The sequence below is a fragment of the Xiphophorus hellerii genome, chromosome 2 (genome assembly GCF_003331165.1).
Source record: "Xiphophorus hellerii strain 12219 chromosome 2, Xiphophorus_hellerii-4.1, whole genome shotgun sequence".
NCBI classification, from domain to species: domain Eukaryota; kingdom Metazoa; phylum Chordata; class Actinopteri; order Cyprinodontiformes; family Poeciliidae; genus Xiphophorus; species Xiphophorus hellerii.
Window position 1 is genome coordinate 32,983,175 of NC_045673.1, and position 4,165 is coordinate 32,987,339.

A 4,165-nucleotide genomic window follows, 5' to 3' on the forward strand; every position below is an offset into this window, starting at 1 on the left:
CCTCTTTTTCCAGGAAACCTGCTTTTCCTGTTTAATGACTCTCTCTGTCTGACTATGATTTCTTATGATTAGATAGAAAAAAGTAGAATTAAAGCAAAGTTTGCATGAGACAAAACAACACACACAACCAGATTTATTTTATTGACACTTAAGTCTACTGCTGGGCCTAGATGTCACTTGAGTGATTCCTTTTAAAGATAACTTTATTTTTTTATTACTGCTAAACTAAAATCTCCAGCATGGGGAAGTGGGATGAGCTCGGATTTTCTTGACAGTGCGTGTGTGTGTGGCCCGGTTCTCCTTCAGAACCAAGCTGCTGGCTTCATGGAGCTGTGGTTCTGGTTTCCTCCTGATCAGAACCAACAAACTCTGACAGCAGATTTCTACAAACTCTCTTAAAGCTGCAGCTTCTCAGTGGGAGGAGAATGGTTCAGGCTTCCTGATTGGACACAGAGACAGCAATCAGCCAATCAGAGGAGCAGCAGCTTGCTGTGTTCCTGCGTTTGTGTTGGTGTGAAGATGAGTGTTGTTGCTGTGTCCATGTCTCCAGGAAGTCCAGCTGGACTCCAGCCGTCCAACATGTCTAGAGACAGTGGTCCTCATCCATCAAACTGTGGCAGCAGCAGATCTGATCTCAGATCTGTTTGCTCTCTCAGCTCAACAGGAAACAACTGATCGGGTTCATCCTGGTCACAGCTCTGAGATCAGTCTGACTGCAGCCTGGAAACCATCTACTGGATGTGCTGCGTCACTGACTGCTGCTGGAGAGAGGCTGGAAACACTCACTGATCTGCTCTCTCCTTCCTTCTTCTCTCTGCAGGTTCTGATCTCTGTGAAGTAGAGAATGGTCTCAGTGTCCTGCTGATCCTCAGAGGTTGAAGCTGCAGCAGTTTGAGTCTAAAGAGACTCTGACTGGATCATGATGATGACCTCTGACCTCCAAGGTTTTCCTCCCGTTTATTTTCTCGTGTCTGTCATTTATTGTTTGTCTCTTTGGATCAATAAAGATCCAATTCAAACTGGGCTCCATTTAGAGGCTTCGTGGAGTTTTGATCTGAACTGGATTCAACTGGAAAGTTGATCTTTTTTCTCTCTGATTCATTTTCATCCTGGAACCAGAAATGGTCTGAGAATGGAAACATGGGAATCATTTTCAGTTCAGCTTTGAAGCCATGAAAGACACTTCAAACCTCTTTTCTCTGCTGCTTCGTCCTTCTGCTGACATGAAAATGTTCCTCAAAGCTCCACAGATAAAAAGATGCTTCACTGGAAACTGCAGCGAAACTTCAGCTTCCATCAGAGAAACCAGTTTAACCAGTTTAGAACTGGATGTCCTACAGAAACTCTGATCTTAGAGCAGTTTTCAGAAACATGTGGAACCTGGAAAATAAAGATTTTATATATTTTATGTTCATTGTAAAAGCTAAATCTTGAAGTTTTACGTCATCATTGATTCTCAGCTTTAATTTCTCTCAGTTTGTTTTGGTTTTTACTTTTTTAACTCCATATTTCATGTTTTGAGTTTTCTAGAGAACTTCGGGCTCTTTACTGTGATTTTACTGATTTATTCAAACCTCAGAGAATCACTGGGATAATGTGCTGATTGGTTCATGTTTGATTTTCATAATTCTTCTAATGTAATGTGGGTTGCTGGGTGTTTAACGACCAAATAAAGTTTTTAAAAAATCTTTGTGTATTTTTTATGCAGCTGATTGTGTACACATATAATAAATAAACTTGTCTTGTACATTCTGCGTCTTCTTCTCACACTTTTTGCCTGAGAGGAGAGTCTCTCCCTCAACCTAGGTACCCTTAGTTTAAACTTTAAGGTTTAAAGAGCTGTTGCTCTTTTTGCTTCAGCTATTAAATATTCCTTTTCTTTCCTTCTTTCTGTGCAACCATGAAAGCTGTGATCCCACCCGGCCCGGCTCAGTTGTTACCTGGTACCAGGAGGAGTTGGTTCTGATGCACCATACATCTGAAATAAAGTTGCTTGTCGCAGCCTTTCGTTCCAAAAAAGCAAAAAATAAAAACTCCAATAAAGGCTGTGGGTGGTAACAGGCGGTTTGGGATTTGTACGCACTTTGACTCGATTCATTTATTGCAAAAGTAGAAATAAAGGTCTTGTAACTTAGTTGAAATGAAAAATAATCTCAATTTAATGTTTGAAGGTGTAAACAAGTGTTCAAAAAAAAAAAATCATTCTACCAAACCTCCCGTCCACACCAGACATCCACCAAACAATCCACCCAGCACCCGGTGTGTTCTTAATTAATTACTTAAATTGGTGGGAGGGTCTAACAATTAACAACGTAAATTAAACAATTCCAAATATAAAAATTAATGACAAATTTTGATTCTAAATTAACTTAAATATATTCCAACTACCCAAAGAACAAAACAAAATTGGTAGAAATGATAAACTACAAAACCTTAGCATAAATGGCCACGACAGTTGCTCCTAAAGTCATCAGTTGGACCTGTCTGGTTCTTCATCTGGTCTCTGTCATGTTGTTTTGAACTCTCCGAACCCACATGCAAAGACTCTCTCAGGAGATCAGATTAAAGATTTATTTACAAAAGACAATTGGTGTGTAATGCAGGAGCGTCTGATCAGGAGCGGACCGGTGTGATCGAACAGCTGGTAGGTGGGCGTAACTCGTCAGGGAGCTCGGCGGATGGAACTGCAAATCCCGTACTTCGCATGGAGTGTCCAGACAACAGGGAGCCTAGGAATCACAGAAAGGTACAGGACAGGTAAGCGTGCGAAACAGACTGGATATCTTTCTAGAGATCTCAGGACCAGATGTACCACAAAGGCGACAACACTCTGGCGACGAAGTGCCGGGAACCCGCTCCTAATATGCTCCCGCTGATGATCCACAGGTGTGCCGAAACACACCTGTGGAGAGGGTGTGTGAATACGCGGGCGAGCTCTCGAACGCCACCTAGAAGGAAACCAGAGGAACTGCTGAAGCTGCAGATCCTGACAGTCTCTGGTTGTTCAAGCACGATGAAGAAGTTCCAATAGGTTCCAAATCTCATTATTTCTCAAGCAAATGATGCTGAGGGGTGCTGGTCAGGTCCTGAAACTGTTAAACGGACCTGGGTGGAGCACAGAATGGAAAATTGGTGAAGTACAAAAAGAAGTGCTCATTTGACCAAACTTGATTCGTATTCTCCCTCCAACCCTCTGCAGGTCCCCGCCATGTTTGGTGGTCCTAGCCCATTCCTTTCATGTAGCTGCCATAGACTCCCGTTCATTTTTCGACCTAGTCAAAGTCTGGCTAGGAACGTCTTATCGCGCTGGGACTTAACCCTAACTTCAGTGGCCTCTTACCTCAACCAGGTTTCACTACATTTTGATTTGCTTTTTTAGCTCAATCTTTTAAATAAATCAGCTGAGCTTTAAAACCTCGTCTGAGTTTCTGTTGAATGAAGGAGTTTTGCCTCAATGCTGCTCGGCTCACCAGGAATTGGCCTTAAAAGTAAATATGTTTAAACAGATTTTCTCTCCTTTTACTTTTTAAGGAGTAAAAAGGAACAGATGAACTCATGTTCATTCATGTTTATTGGAATAAACATGAGTTCATTCCAATAAACTCATGTTATTGGAATGAACTCAGCTCAGCTTTAAAAAGTCATCTCAGTGATAACTGTTGGATGATGGAGTTTTATCTTAATGCTTCTCTGAAGGGGCTTGAATTTGGTTTTAAAAGTCTGATATTTTAACCAAGTTTTATTTTGTTTTATTTGTCTTCAAACTCTGTTTTGAAGACAGAAATCACAGCTCAGCTTCTGATTTCATTGTTGAGCTCCTGCTAGGTGCCAGAAATGTGTATTATCACGGTTCTGAACATCAGAAATGGACTTTAAAAAACCCAGAATGCATTGCATGGTGGGGCTTCATATTTTAGCTTCTAGTTCAGCTGTTTTTGCTGCAACCCCTAACAAACCATATACTGTTTTCATCAAAATGAACTCCTCTATCAAACTAGATGACTTAGAATGAATTTGGAAACTTGTAGAAAATCAGCACCATGAGTCAGAATAGGGTGTTTATTGTTGAACTGTTGGCTGCTGCGAGCTTGAAAAAGAAAAACCACCTGCTGGCTGCTTTGGGTAAGTACCCTTACCTATTAATGTGGTCATGGAGTTACAACGG

General features: G+C 41.2%; 1 long non-coding RNA gene across 1 annotated transcript; it reads right to left on the bottom strand.

The window, feature by feature from the left end:
- Positions 1 to 2,549: 2,549 nt before the first annotated feature.
- On the bottom strand, positions 2,550 to 3,134 carry LOC116730155 (uncharacterized). Its single transcript, XR_004341270.1, has 2 exons — positions 2,813 to 3,134; positions 2,550 to 2,729 (listed from the first exon to the last, which is right to left on the bottom strand). It is a non-coding gene; the product is annotated as an uncharacterized LOC116730155 (long non-coding RNA).
- Between the last annotated feature and the right edge of the window lie 1,031 nt (positions 3,135 to 4,165).